Consider the following 16,321-nt stretch of genomic DNA (forward strand, 5'->3'; position numbering starts at 1 on the left):
CACTGGCCTAAACCCCAATGGCATGTATGAGAACTAGGTGTGGGAGGGGATCTAGTGGAGGAACTTGGGAAACTCCCCTGGTGGGCCATAGTTCCCACTGGTGAACACCTGGTCCAGACCTGGGGGTCGGACAAGCTGGGCAAAGTAGCTCCAATGGCTGGTCAATGTATGAAATGGCAATGGAATGGGCATACTGGGCAGAACTGAGCAAACCTTAGCCCATATGTAAAATTAGGAACCAGGATGGAGCACAAGACATGCCCAGCTAGGTTCTTGCACCTACTGGTCCGCCTGAGGCACAGAAGCTGAGCCACAGTGTCTAAGGCAGGGGTCAGGACAGGTGAGGGGCTGAGCCAAGCTAAGTCAGAGCAACCACCTGCATGCACATGATCTATGGCTGGGAACAGGCCCTGTTGGGGAACTAAGGTGACACCCTAGCTGGGTGCCCACCAAGGGGCGCATGGGCTGGAATAGGGGCTGCGTTCTGATGGGGATACAGTTGTAGCCTCCCTTGGCACAAGTGTAGACTGGATGCACAGGGCCAGGCCAGACTGCAACACCTTCTAGTGTTCTGGAGGACCAGGGTAGATGTGGGACGGACTAGGCTGGGTCTCAACCCCTACTGAGCCATGTAGGAGCTGTATGGACAATCCATGGCTGGGCTCAAATATCCAACAGCAAGAGCCAGATTGGGTTGATGGCCAGCCAGGAAAAGCCACTGTTCCTACTAGGACAGGAGGTGAACTGAATGGTGCTGGCTCATGGACCCACTGGTGTGCACTAAATCTGGCATTCGGAGGGGTTCTGATGGAGGAGCCTGGGCAACTCCTCTGGCAGGACACAGACCCTGCTGTTAAGCACAAGAAGCATGAAAGGAAACAGCCCAGAAGAAGTCATGGAGGGAGTCCCACTGGCATACATTTGGTAAGGGTTGGGGGCAGACCAGGCTGAATCAGTTCACGTCATCCACTGGCCAATCCGGACGCCAGAACCATGTGGGTCTAGCCAGGTTCGATTGCAACAAAAGCAGTACACAATATGAAATGCCAAGGTGAGTTTGCCTGTGCCAAATGTGACCGCAGCGCCCAACAGCACACATGACAACCAGGAAGGGAGGGGGCAGAGCCGGCAGGGGTGGTTCCCTTGCTGGACAGCTACTCCCACTGGAAAGCATGAGCTGGGATGGGGGCAGACCAGACTAAGCAGGGCGACAACACCTGTGGGCCTCATGTGGACTGGATCAGGAAAAAGCAAGGTTGGCCTGATTGATCCTACTGGTGTAATCTTTTTTTTTTTTTTTAAAGATTTTATTATCATTGGAAAGCCGGATATACAGAGAGGAGGAGAGACAGAGGAAGATCTTCCATCCGATGTTTCACTCCCCAAGTGAGCCACTCCCCAAGTGAGCCGCAATGGCCAGTGCGCGCCAATCCGAAGCCGGGAACCAGGAACCTCTTCCGGGTCTCCCACGCGGGTGCAGGGTCCCAAGGCCTTGTGCCGTCCTCAACTGCTTTCCCAGGCCACAAGCAGGGAGCTGGATAGGAAGTGGAGATGCCGGGATTAGAACCGGCGTCCATATGGGATTCCGGGGCACGTTCAAAGCGAGGACTTTAGCCACTAGGCCATGCCACCGGGCCCCTACTGGTGTAATTGACAACTAGAGTGGGTGAGAGTTGTTTGGGCTTAGCCACAGCAGAAACTGACACTGGGGGCTAATTCTGTCAAGTTAAACCATAGAACCACCTGGAGAGTGCATAATCCAGGAGTGGGAGTGGCCTGGGAGGGAAATAGAGGGCTCCTCCCTCTTGAGTTACCACCCCCACAGAAGGGCATGAAAACCAAGACAGGGACTGGGGTGGCTAGACAGAGGCAGCCAACAACATGTGTGTGGGCTGGATAATTGAGCTGGTTAGATGGAACTAAGCTTTAAAACCCATTGACATGTACAATTGCCGAATGGGATGTGGGACAGACTGGACTGGTCTGCTGCACGTACTGGCAAACAAGGGCAGGGGGCAGGCCTGGTGGGGGTTATTGTGGGTCGCTCTGACTACGCTTCAGCCCACACTGGTCTGTGTGAAGGCCGAGTATGTGCTGGGCAGAACCAGGCTGAACTGCAACACCCATTGGTTCCAGTGCAAGTCGGGACTGAAAACGGAACCAACCCAGCAGTTGCAACCACCAGCTGATTGCGGCAATGGACTATGCCTGGCCCTGTACTTGCTAATACATACAGGAATCTGGTCTGGGAACACCTCAAAGTCTCTCTGGGGATCCCTCCAATCGAACTGCCAGACTCAGAACCCTAACCATGAAAAGACATAGGACAGAACAAGTCAACCACCTCAGCTATACGTTGGTAGCGAAAACTGGGCAAATGGAGACTCCAAGATGGACTATGTCAATCAGTGGATTCTTCAACGACTTCATCGTGCTTGGAGTGGCGAGATTGGCAGCAATTCATAACTGTTGAACTATCAAAAACACTTGAGAAAGATCGTCGGAGCATGCCCCACATCAGGGACCTGGGGTGGGTGGGAGACTAGATGGGGCTTTCCCTCAAAATCCACTTTTACATCAGATATATGAAGGAAACAATACGGAACGAATTGTCTTACCCATATTCCTGTAGGGTTTGAAGCTTTTTACCCTAATTATGTAAAGACTGTCAATAAATAAATAAATAAATAAATGAATAAAAGAAGCAAATGCATCTGAGTCTGCTGATGCCCATGGAGTAGCATAATGCAAGGGAAGAGTGAGGGGAGTGTGTAGGGTGAGGCCTGGGTAATCACAGGGCCCCTTCCTGTCTCTTGGATGACATTAGAAGTGATTGACTTCTTTAACACTGTCCTATGAGAAATCTTTGCAGTGTGCTTACTATGTTATTCAAAGTACCATGGTAGCAGGATCAAGCTCCAGTAACCAGAAAACTCTCCTCTCTGCCTGAGACCTTTTGATTAGGACTTTGAGATAGATCACACTGCCTGTGTCCAAGCCTTAGCGGCTTCACTGAGAGCTAAAGGACCGCTGGCGAGTTGCTTTAGCTCAATGGGCAGCCTCTTTCTCTTAAGTGAAAGGCAATATTGATAAGCTGACCTCATACAGGTGATGGAAGAATTGATGAGTAAGCACAAGTGACACAGCCAGCACATAAAAATCAAGTTCACTTCATTATCTCTAATTTGTTGATACATTTGTTTGGGAACTAGTATTTATTTATTTTTAGAGTTTTTTTTTAATTGGAAGGGGGAGATTTACAGAAAAAAGAAGAGATAGAAGGAGAAACAGGAAGATCTTCCATCCATTGGCTCACTCCCCAAATGGCTGCAATGGTTGGAGCTAAGCCGATCCGAAGCCAGGAGCCAGGAGCTTCTTCTGGGTCTCCCACACAGGTGCAAGGTCTCAAGACTTTGGGCCATCCTCGACTGCTTTCCCAGGCAGGGAGCTGGATGGAAGTGGAGCAGCCAGAACATAAAATGGCACTCATAGGTGAGCCCACTGCTTGCAAGGGGAAGATTATCCAAATGAGCCATCATGTCAGGTCCCAGATATTATTTTCAATTTGTGAATCAGTCCAGGCATATTTTTGGTTGAATTATGTACCTCTGAAACATATTGAAATCCTAATCCTCAGTAACTATTAATGTGACCTGGAATGTCATCTGAAAACAGGCACTTTGTTTGTTCGTTTGTTTTTTTCTGTATCTGGAGTAAGGGGAGAGATAAGGGAGAAGCCTCACCCAGCCTCCCACCCATCCCAGGTCCCCAATGCTCCAAGGGTTCTGCTCAAGTGGTTTTGATAGTTCAACAATTTTGAATTGCTGCCAATCTCACCATTCCAAACATGATGATATCTCTCCAGAATCCATTGGCTCACATAGTCCACCTCAGAGTCTCCGTTTGCCCAGATTTTCATTGCCAACACATGGCTTGGGTGGATAATGATTTATTCTGTGTTCTGTCCTCTGTTGTGGTACCAGGTGTCTTCTGCAGGTTCCGATGGACTGCCATATCCTCCATGTGCACTTGGATATGCTGTCCACTGCTCCGTCTGAGCCGCTTTGGAGGCTCAGCTTTGACACATGGAACCTACACTTCTCTTCATGGTTGGGGTTCTGAGATCAGCAGTTCAGTTTGAGGGATCAACAAAGAAACTTTGTCTGAGGTGATCCCAGACCAGATTCTTGGTTGTGATGCCAATACAGGGTCCAGCACAGTCTGTCAACCCAATCAGCTTATGCCTATACTGGTGGTTATAATTGCTGGGTCAGTTCTGCCTCCAGCCCTGTCTGCTACACAAACCAATGGATGTTGGAGCCCAGCCCAATCCTGCTCACCACACACTTAGCCACATAAACCAGTGGGAGCTGCAGCTTAGTTGGGGTGATTCCCAATAAGCCCCACCAGGCCAGTCCCCTGTGCTGGTCCCCGTGCTTGCCAGTAAGTACAACAGATTGGTCCAGTCTGTCCCGCATCCCATTCAGCTCTCATGTCAATGGGCATTGAAGCCTAGTTCATCCCAACCAGCCCCACTATCCCGCCCACACACATGCTGGCGGGTGCCGTTTTGTCTAGCCACCCCTGCCACAGTCCTGGTTTTCATGCTGTCCAGTGGGAGTGGCAACCCAAGAGGGAGGAGCCCACTGTTTCCCTACTGGGCCCACTCTCATTCCTGGAACATGCACTCTCCAGGTGGTTCTGCAGTTTAACTTGACACAATTAGCCCCCTGTGCCAGCATCTGCCAGTTGATGATGTGGCAAAGCCCAACCAACCCTTACCCACTCTGATTTTTGCTTACACCAATAGGAACAATCAGCCCAGCCTGGCTTTCCCCTGATCTAGCTCATATGAGGCCCACAGGTATTGTAGCCCTGCCTGATCTGGTCTGCCCTCATCCCAGCTCATGCTCTCCAGTGGAAGTGGCAGTCCAGCAGGGGGCTCTCCACATTCCCCCTTCCAGTTTTACCGCCCGCCCCTCCCGATTCTCACGTGTGCTGGTTGGGTACTGTGGCCCAGTCTGGCATGGCCCCTCTCACCTCAGCGTTTGCCTATGGGGGTGCTATAGCCTGGCCCACCCTCAATTCCAGCTAACACTGGTGGGGGTTACAGCCTAGCCCAGCCCAGCAAGCAATTAATCCCAGCCATAATGTGTCCTGGTATGTGTTGAGACTGAACCTGGCCCGATCCACACTCAGTTGTGGTGCTCGGATTTGCCAGTGGGTGATGTGAACTGGTTCAACCTGGTCTGCCCACGACCTGTGCCAAATATATGCCTATGGGTACCTTTCCCTGCCCTGGTCTGGGCAGCTCCCTATCATGGTTCTTGCGCTCACCTGCACGGTCTATGCCCTGACAGAGGAGTTGCCCAAGCTCCTCCATCAGAGCCTCTCCCCATGCCAGATCTCGGGCATACTGGTGGGTCCATGGGCCAGCCTGAAAACAGGCACTTTGTAAAATGAATTGAGTTTTAATGAGATCATACTCAATTAGGGTGGTCTCTTATCCAGTAGATGACACCTTGATAATAGTAAAGAGGGAGATTTAGATACTGGAAGACAAAGTGGCAAGAAAACCCTTGAGAACTAAGGCAGAAGTTGCAATTCTGCCTGAACTGCAGGAAGGAAAGCCAAGCAGTGCTAATGTGAAACAGAAAGTATAGCAGAACATTGTCTTAGACTGAATTCCTGCACTGAGCCAAAGCAGCGAGGACTAAAGTTGAAATGTGGTCATTCATGGTAGAACGTTATACCACCAAGCTGAAGCTAAGCTATTTTTGGAACTTTGGGCAAACAAATTGGTGTGAAACAAAGGTCCATCTGCTTTACTCACTGCACAAAAGAAAGAACTTGATATAACCTGATGTCCATTAATCATTATTTTCCTATTCTGTCTCATTGTCCTCACTTCACAAAGAAAGTGGCTTTGAAATAACTGATCCACTTTGTTCTTTTGTTTCTCCTTTCTTCAAGCCCTATCTGTCTATACAAACCACTTTTCTTGGCTCATGGAAACATTCACTTTGTTTAGCAGAATCAAAGATTGTTTGGTTATAGAACTGAAAATAAAGATGATCAAAATCTTTAACCACATTACTTCAAACCGCATTGCTTTACTTTTGTTATTTGGCACTAGCAACTGTCAGAAGCTGAATATGTGAGGAGGAATGCTTCCTTAGAATTCCACACTTTCAGCTTCTTTAACTGTGAAACTGGTTTAAGCCACTCCGTCTGTGGTGATTTGCTATGGCAGCATTAGGATCAAGCATCAAGCATCGAAAGCATGATTTATACTAGCGAATAAACAGGTCTGTTATTTTAGCTATGTGACAAAGATCTTCAACAAAATACTAGCTGCTTGCCAAAATGTATTTTTAAAAAGATTTACTTATTTTTATTGCAAAGTCAGATATATAGAGAGGAGGAGAGACAGAAAGAATGATCTTCCATCCGATGACTCACTCCCAAGTCACTGTAGCAGCTGGTGCTGCGCCGATCTGAAGCCAGGAGCCAGAAAGTTTCTACAGGTCTCCGACGCTGGTGCAGGGTCCCAAAGCACTGGGCCATCCTAGACTGCCTTCCCAGGCCACAAGGAGCACGTGGGGCTGGGGGACAGTCATTTGATGATGCCTAAGTGCCTCCAAGCGGGGAAGAATGTTACAAGTGTGTTACTTGAGTTGTTTTGATAGTTCTGAGATGCTATTGGCTTCATTGCACCATGGTCGAGAACATTTTTCCAAAATCTGTTGACAGACCAAGTTCACCTTAGTGCATCCAAAGGATGCAAGAAACATGTTACAGAGCTTGGTCAAGAGAGTTGTTCTGTTTTCCATCCTCTGATGAGGCACTCAGCGTCCTCTGTTGGCCTAGATGGCTGTTATATCACCCATGTACATCTGGGTGTTGTATCCACTGCACAGGCACCAGCAACTGAGGAAGCTTAGTTTCAATATATACACTTCATATATTTTGATTTTCCTTATGGGCTGGGGTTTGAGTCCTATGATGTAATTGGAGAGTCCCCCAAGGTGACCTCATGACCTGCACCAGCCACTGTACATACCAGTGGTTGCAGTGGCATACCTGGTCAGTGCTGCCATCAGCCCCATCTATGAAGTGAACTGACAGGGTGCTGTGGGCGGGCACCATGTCCTAGTCCAGCCAGACATGTCAACTATCCCCAGCTTTTGTGTGGTACACTTAGCACAAATCTGACATTAACCAGGCTCAGAATTCTCACAAGTTATTGGGTAAATTTCTCCCGGCAGTGTAACTACGTGTGTGGGTACAAGGCAACGTACACAGTTTCCAATAGCTGAGGGATTGGTATCATTTTGAATCAGTAACTTTGGGGTGACTTTCTAAAGCACAGACAGCCCACTAGTACAGATGTGTGGACTCAGATTATAGAGTTGTACAATGTGCCGGAGTCTACCAAATCTCTGTTCTGGTGACCACTGAAGTGTGTCCTTTGACACTGCTAAAACATCTCAAACACTGCAGCGCCACTTATCCACAACCAGAGAAGTGACCCAAATCCTGGATATCATGTTGAAATCTTCAGAAAGCATAATGGGTAGGACAGTCTAAACACTCTGCACTTGGGCAGCTCTCTGAAAAATACAACAGCCATGCCTTCTCTGAGGTTCAAACTCAGGACTTTCAGATTATGAGGCTGATGCACTGCATACTGCGCTAAGAAAGCAACCCTTGCAGGAATTCATGCCAACCCATGATTTTCTTTCAGTTTTCTCGTAGGAGCTTCACCAGAAAAGGCTACAAAACAAGAATATATGCCATTATATTGTTTAGCGTTGCTATAAGTATGCCTTAATTCTTGACAAAAATCATTTCAGTATTTTACCCTTTATTAAATAAATATGCACCCCAGTGGATGTTCCACAATATCTTAAACATCACTGACCCCTGTGAGCCATCACATCTCATCAGATTGTTCACATTGGTCCACAGCAAGACATGTGAAAAGATGCCACTAGAAGGTGACAGACAGGAACAAAAGTCCTGACACCGGTCCACAGGCAGGAAGCGTTGCAGGCTGCAAAAACACGAGTGGAGCTTCTGCAGAGTCCTTATGCAGACGCAAGTCAGGCTCCTAAGTGTGGTGGCTGTGCCTGACCAACTTAGCTAAGGGCCCTTTCTAATGCGAATAGAAGGGAGAGAGAATATGAGATGACTGAGAATGGTGAAAGAAAACAAACTCTTGGGTTCCAAGATAAGGTCACCTGACCCAACTAGACTATTTCCAAAATTTGAAATTATAGGAGTCGGGCCTGGAGGCATGGCCTAGCAGCTGAAGTCCTCGCCTTAAACGCCCCGGGATCCCATATGGACGGTGGTTCTAATCCCGGCCACTCCACTTCCCATCCAGCTCCCTGCTTGTGGCCTGGGAAAGCAGTTGAGGACGGCCCAAACCTTTGGGACCCTGCACCCATGTGGGAGACCAGGAAGAGGTTCCTGGTTCCCGGCATCGGTTTGGCGTGCATCGGCCCGTTGCGGCTCACTTGGGGAGTGAATCATCGGACGGAAGATCTTCCTCTCTGTCTCTCCTCCTCTCTGTATAAAAATAAATCTTAAAAAAAAGAGAAAGAAATTATAGGAGTCGGTTGAGAGTTGTCTATATGTTATCTATTGATTTAATTAAAATTCATTTGGCTTTCTTGTGAATGTTTCTTAACTTTGAAAGGTTTATCATCTGTAAAACGGAATGCTATTTGTCACTATCATGTAGGATGGAAAACTGAGTTCAAAAGTTACTCATTAAAACTTCATGACACGAAGAGACAGTAAGGGATCTGAGTACTTGATGCGAACCAAGTACTCCTTCAAGCAGCTGACGTGTGTTCAAAATGAAGGTTATGCCATCCAATTTTCAGAGAAGTTTTACTGTCTTCCTTCTTCATATGATGAAAGTGAGGCTTGGAAACCTTAAGTGACTTGCCAAGAACTACTCACTGCTGGAATTTGGAACAATGTCAGGGCAGCATCAAGAGGGCCAGGCAGAACTGAGGGTGAGGACGCGTGGCAGGGAGGCGAGGACCCGGGAGGAGATGAGATGCGTGGGTCTCCAGCCGCACGGAGACGTGGGGGCCTGCAGGACACTCCCCATCCGGGCGGGTGCAGCGAGGCAAACCTAGCGCTCAGGGCGAATTCACGCAGCCCCGAACTTTGGGAATCATGGCCCCCAACACGAGGCGTAAAGAGCAAAAAGGCCTTTTTGAGAAGTTGTTTCTTTTCACGGATTTCACGGGAAGAAATCACATGCAGACACAAAAAGCACATGGAGCCTGGGTGGGTTGAGATGGGGTCCCTCTGCCTTCGGCTTGTGGAGACGCACGCTCCAAGCACGCCTACGGGATTAGAGACCCGACCCTGCCGTGAACACGATTTCTAACCATTTGCTCTAGGACGGAGTCCTTTTATTAAGTAATCATTAGCATCTTTATTCTCAGATACCAGAAGTACAGAGGACAGGAGGCAAACGCTAATCTCCCAGTTGCAAGACAAGAGATCTGAATGAGAGAGCTATTTGCATATTTTGCCAGTGCAGAATCCTTTCTGCATAAAACCAATAGGGCTTGTGTCTTTTGTACCATTTAAGACTGTCCTAAACCAACTTACTGCACGGTAGCGTGGCCGAGCGGTCTAAGGCGCTGGATTAAGGCTCCAGTCTCTTCGGAGGCGTGGGTTCGAATCCCACCGCTGCCAGTTTTATTGTTACAAAGGGGGAGAAAGCCGTCAGAAAGGAAAATGGCCAGTTGTTATTTCTCTTGCTTTATGTCACCACATCTATGCTAATTTGCTACAGAATACACCGAAATTGATATAGTGTCTCACTATTACAACCAAAATAATTGCTTTTTTATTTGTTTGCTTGCTTGCTAAGAAGTGTCATTTATTCCTTTTCCCTTTTACATTTCTTTCATTGACAGTAACATATTTTCAGAGCCATTTGTTTGCTTCTTTTTCATGAGCGCAGTTATTCACGTGGCTTGCATGTTTTGTCCCTGTGAGGTGGCATATTTTTCTTGCTGAGAAGTAGAAGCTACATATTTTAAAAACAGATATTTTGTCCACAGTTTCATTTCATTGCTCTTCACTCGTCTGCATTTTTAAGAGGAAGAAGTTACATGCAGAAGGAATTTTTTTTTAATGCAATGAATGATGTCAACCTTTCAGTGGGCCCAAATTTCATTTAAAAATTGCTTTTCTACCTCAGCACTAAGGAAAAATTCTATCTTCATCTTTCCTGTAGTTATATTTCTGATTTTTTTTCATTCTTGTAAAGTTTGTCTCCTTGAAGCTTTTTTTTTAAATCACAGGTGGCAGATCGACTTCAGATTTGTTTTTTCTTAGTTGGCTATCCAACTAGTTCAATATCATGTTTTGAATAATCCATCTATATCCATTGATGAGTTACCATTTGTATCACATTTTCACATTTATTTATTTTCCTGCATATTTGGAATTTTTATTTTGCTACATTCATTACAAATGAAGTCTTGAACCATAATTTGCCTTCCAATTTCTGGATATCCTTTTAAAAAAGTTATTTGTTTAGCCTACCAATGATTTATTCTTTCTTTAACACCGAAGGTCTGAGAGTGCAATATATTTGTTATGAGTTTGAATTTTCATTTATTTATAAAGTAACAGAGTTAGCTTCATCCATATTACCAGTCTCTACTAGTACTATACATACATACATACATATACTACATATTTTTTCCGATACGTACTTTTGTTTATATTTTTACAACATATATTTTATTTTTTCTGTTTATTTTTTACTTTTTCAGGTTCTGAAAGTTATCATAGTTGTATCTAATTTACACTTTCATTTCAATAGCATAAAGGTTCAACTTCAACTCTTGGCTACAGATTTTGCTGTATTCTTTCACAAGGTGTACCGTACATGGGTCACTGTGGGTCCCATCTTCTACTCTTCACCCTTGAGCTCAGTAGTCATAATGACTGCAGATGCTTCCAAATTCACTGCTCAAATGGTCCATGTACGAAACAAGGTTGAGATTCCAGAGAATTCTCGTGAGCTTCCTACAGTCGCCTGGAATTCTTATTTTTCCTAACATAGAGACAGACAGACCCTCGAGCTTGCCAGAAGCAGCCTAGGGAAATAAAACGGCTAGAACTTAACTTGTTCTTGGAGGAGCTGAGACCAAGTCTAAAGAAAAACAAGCCCGGGCAGCGGACACTGGAGCGGTCCACACTGAGAAAGGGTTGATGCTCCCTGCCGTCTCCTCCAACCTGCTGCCTGCCACCAGCAAGTGCCCTGCCAGTAAGCACTGAGAGTGCCCTAACCCACTTGTCTGAGTCTCTCCGTGGAGATCTGGTGCGCGGAGATGCCCAGTTAGGACAGACGAATGAAGAACCTCAGCTGAAAAAGCTGAGAGATGCAGTAACGGCAAAGACGACTATCTCATTTGGGAATAGTGGGTAGCTCCGACTTCTGCTGACGGTGATCTTTCGGATTAACTGAAGCGCTAATGGAGCCCTCCTAAAGGCTTTCCATTGTGATAGTGTGGTAGTGCATCTAAATATGTAAAATGTGTTCTTGGAATGTGTTCAACTTTCCCAAAGCAACCCGCTGTGGATCGGATGGACTGATGAGAATATCTAGTTTGATAACAAGGATGGATTCAGTGTAAACTTAGCTATTCCTCCGGGCCCTATGGCTTAGCTGGTTAAAGCACCTGTCTTGTAAACAGGAGATCCTGGGTTCGACTCCCAGTGGGGCCTTAGTTTTTCCTTGAGGGAACTCTTCATTCATCCATATTTCCATTTACCCACGGTGTCAGTAGTTGTGACTACAAAACTGCCACCCACGAAATAGATGACAGAATCTTAATTAGCTATAGAATTGTGTTATAAAAATTTCTTTTCTCCCAAGAAAACAGATTCAAAATCTACTTTAGGTTATGTAAGATTCAAAACCTGTTATAAGTGTCGAAATCTGTTAGATGAAAGCATCTCTAAACACCAATGAGGTCCGGCTTTCTGACTGATTCAGAAAAGTTCTGAAAAGCTAAGAGGCAGCTAATTCACCACAAAATGGTGGTGGGGTAGTAGGCTATTTTCAAGATGATGCTTGCATTTGGGGAGCAGAGTATTTACAAACCCCCTGCTAATTTTACAAAAAGAACTAAGAACACCTTATGATTGCCAGGGGCTGTGTATCTCCGTGGCTGGAACAAAAATACTAAAGGAATAAATAAATTGAGATATACTTTTGAAATATTAACACCAACAATTGTCCACCTTAGTTGAAATTTATAAGGAGTGATAAACCAAAGAATGTCTTGCCATTCAAACAAACTACTGACACATCTATTTCTTGTTTCCCACCACCTTTCATGTGAGAAGTTATCATGAGTATGGCCTCTGTGTTACTCTTTCAACTTTATCTTTGCTGTACACATCTTAATGGTGTAAACTGCCACTCTACAGACATTGACCTTGTGACAGAAGTTCATTTAAAGTCAGGTCAAAATGCAGGACTTGCATTTCCTCAGGGTTTGGCTCACATATCCCCCACAGAATCTACCCACAAACCCAGTTCTTTTGCATGCTGGTTAGTGACACGACCCTGCCTAATGTGACCCATCCCCTGTTCCGACATTCAAGCAAGTATTGGGATCTAGCCCTGACTGGCTACCCTCAGCCCTAGTCTTTGTGTGGACGGACTAGCATGTGGTGTTCAGCAATGTTCCATGTTAACAAGCTCTGCTTAGGAACCCCCTATGGGCTGGTGCATTGGTCTGACCCATACAGAAATTCTGATCTCTCCCTTCCAAACCACCTGGTCTCAGTCTCCTCACTTACTTGCAAGTACAGTGTCTCTGTTGTTGGGAGTCCCTCAGGATTCATTCTTTATCTATACATACAGTGGTCTTATCCATGGATGTCCCTAGGAGGTAATTCCACACCCCCAAAGACACCAGAGCTCGCCACTGGTTAGACAGTGGGTGAAGCCTGGCTCTGATGGATTTGCCCACTACTTGGCAGCAGTGGTTGGGGCCAGGGCCCCTAACATTGAGTCCTACCTGGCTCGGATACCCCAGCAGCTTCCACACTCCTGGGAGATTCATCCACCCAAGCCCTGAAGTCAAACTCACCTCAACCATGAGATTTTAAAAGATGTACTTACTCAGTTTGTAGTTAAACTCAAACTGTGTAATAGGTGTTTAGTATTAGAATGCACAACTCCAACATGACAGATATGTAAACAAATAATTGCATTATTATATTTTAATGAGCTATGAGAGAACAATATATAAGAAAGAATATTGGCAGTGGGAGGCGGTGCAAAATGGCTCAATTATCTAATCCTCCACCTCCAAGTGCCAGGACTGCATATGGGAGCCAGTCTGTGACCTGGCTGTTCCACTTCCTATCCAGCTCCCTTCTTGCAGCCTGGGAAAGCAGAGGAGGGTGGGCCAGTACTTTGGGATCCTCTACTGATGTGAGAGACCAGAAAGGAGGTCTTGGCTCAGCTCCAGCCATTGTGGTCATTTGGTGAGTAAACCAGTGGATGGAAGATCTGTCTCTGTCTCTCCTCCTTTTTATAAATCTGCCTTTTCAATAAAAATAAAATAAATATTAAAAAATATTGGGAAACTTCCAGCTCCCTGCTTGTGGCCTGGGAAAGCAGTCGAGGACAGCCCAATGCATTGGAACCCTGCACCCGTGTGGGAGACCTGGAAGAGGTTCCTGGTTCCCGGCATTGGATCGGCGCGCACTGGCCGTTGCGGCTCACTTGGGGAGTGAATCATCGGACGGAAGATCTTCCTCTCTGTCTCTCTTCCTCTCTGTATATCTGACTTTGTAATAAAAAATTTAAAAAATATTGGGAAACTAAGCAGGTATATTGAACACACATGATTTATTGTTTATTCATATGTTTATTGAACAGCGGGCAGAGGTGGCTAGACAGAAAGGCACCTGCCAGTATGTGTGTGGGCTGGATAGTGGGATTGGTTAGGATGAACTAGGCTTCAATGCCCATGGACACGTACGAGAGTTAAATGGGATGTGGGACAGATTGAACAAGTCTGCTGTACATAGTGGCAAGCATGGGAACCAGTGTAGGGGGCAGGCCTGGTGGGGGTTATTGTGGGTCACTCTGACTAGGCTGCAGCTCCCACTGGTTTATGTGGCTAAGTGAGTGGTGGGCAGGATTGGGCTGGGCTCCAACATCCATTGGTTTGTGTAGCAGACAGGGCTGGAGGCAGAACTGACCCAGCAATTGTAACCACCAGTATGTGCATAAGCTAATTGAGGTGACAGATGGTGCCGGACCTTGTACTGGCAAGCACACACAACAATGATGTCTGGGATCACCTCAGACGAAATTTCTTTGAAAATCCCTCCAACTGAACTGCTGATCTCAGAACCCCAACCATGAAGAGACCATGTCATCCAGTGGATTATGAAGAGTTTTCATTGTGCTTGGAATGGCGAGATTGGCAGCAATTCAAACCTGTTGAACTGTCAGAACCACTTGAGCAGGACCCTCGGAGCATGCCCCACATCAGGGACCTGGGATGGGTGGGAGGCTGGGTGGGGTCTTCTCCCTTTGTTTCTCCCCTGACCCCAGATACAGGGGAAAAAATGATGATATTAGTGTGGAGACAATTTGTCTTACCCACTTTCCTGTAGCCCTTGACCCTCTGCACTCTAATCAACTATGTAAGATTATAAAAAAAAAATAATAATAGAATCATTGAAAATAAAAATAATAAAAATAAAGAAAAATCTCATGGCTATGTTAGGAGTATCAAATTTGTTTTTCATGTAAGTGGCATGGATGATAAAGGACAAGGTGTTGTGGAAAGCAGAGACGCTAGTGTTCTAGTTATTATGTGTTGCTTCCCAGACTCCATGTTAGCAGGAAGCTGGTGGGAAGTGGAGAAGGGACTTGCTCCCAGCGACACCCCTATGGCACATAGGCATCCCAGGCACCCCAACTTGCTCCCAGTGCCTGCTTCACCACCTTGACCTCTCCCTAAGTTCCATTTTTGAATCACTTTTGATAAATAGCAAAAATATTTTCAGATGTAGGCAGTAAAATCATATAGATAAAAAACATTTGTATGTATAGTATTTGTATGTACTGTTGTTCAGCAAAGATCTCTGTCTTCTGAGCTCATGGTAATATCTGCACTTCTTGATCCCTTTGGGTCTGGGAGGGTCCATGTGACTTACTTTGGCCACGAGTGTGAGTTGTGAGTGAAATAACATCACTTGCACTTTTGTCCTGCAAGTTGTTAGTTGAGCTCTTTTGTGAGGACCAGCCATATTTCCAATAAAGCTGCTCCATTACATCGTTCCCCCGGGGAGAAGGATGCTGAATGAATGCCTCAGTTGGTGCCAAATGGGTTTGTGGCATTTAATGTTTAAGCCACAGAGAATTTGAGTTAATTTGTTACTTCATTGTAAAAACCAGTCTTTCCTGATTGATGCAAATCGGTGGCACTAAGAACACAAAACAAGTAAAAGTTGTATGGCCGATAGGTAAAAATTGGAACAAGTAAGGTATCAAAAAGAGCATTTGTGCCAAAGTACATTTAATTCTTTTTTTAAAAAAAGATTTATTTACTTTTATTACAAAGTCAGATATACAGAGAGCAGGAGAGACAGAGAGAAAGATCTTCTAGCCGATGATTCACTTCCCAAGTGAGCGCAACTGCCAGTGCTGCGCCAATCCAAAGCCAGGAACCAGGAACCTCTTCCAGGTCTCACCAGGAACCTCTTCTGGGTCTCGACTGCTTTCCCAGGCCATAAGCAGGAGCTGGATGGAAAGTGGAGCTGCTGGGATTAGAACCGGCACCCATATGGGATCCACAAGCAGGGAGCTGGATGGGAAGTGGAGCTGCTGGGATTAGAACCGGCACCCATATGGGATCCACAAGCAGGGAGCTGGATGGGAAGTGGAGCTGCTGGGATTAGAACCGGCACCCATATGGGATCCCGGCGCATTCAAGGCAAGGACTTTAGTCGCTAGGCCACGACGGTGGGCCCAAAAGTACATTTAATTCTTAACTATCTTCAATGCTAAGGCAAAAGGTGTAGCTTGGTGAATTAATTTTTTAATGCATAATTTTATAACATATTGCATTCATGTTTATCAAAACTTTTTCCTGGGATGAATCCTTGCCTGAGTGTGTGCACTCACAGCACGCACAGGATCCTCATTGGAATCCTCACTGTGCTGTGTAAGAACAGGGCAGGCGCTGAGGTTCACATGCCTTAGCTGATGGGAGTTTAAACTAGTCCCAGACTTTCC

At 46.0% G+C, this 16,321-nt stretch overlaps 2 non-coding genes across 2 annotated transcripts; both read left to right on the plus strand.

Annotated features, from left to right (window-relative positions):
- The first annotated feature begins 9,644 nt into the window (after positions 1-9,644).
- On the plus strand, positions 9,645-9,726 carry TRNAL-AAG (transfer RNA leucine (anticodon AAG)). The gene has a single exon. It is a non-coding gene; the product is annotated as a tRNA-Leu (tRNA).
- A 1,975-nt stretch (positions 9,727-11,701) lies between these two features.
- Positions 11,702-11,775, plus strand: TRNAT-UGU (transfer RNA threonine (anticodon UGU)). The gene has a single exon. It is a non-coding gene; the product is annotated as a tRNA-Thr (tRNA).
- Positions 11,776-16,321: the final 4,546 nt, after the last annotated feature.

Source organism: Ochotona princeps, chromosome 1 (assembly GCF_030435755.1).
Source record: "Ochotona princeps isolate mOchPri1 chromosome 1, mOchPri1.hap1, whole genome shotgun sequence".
NCBI lineage: Eukaryota > Metazoa > Chordata > Mammalia > Lagomorpha > Ochotonidae > Ochotona > Ochotona princeps.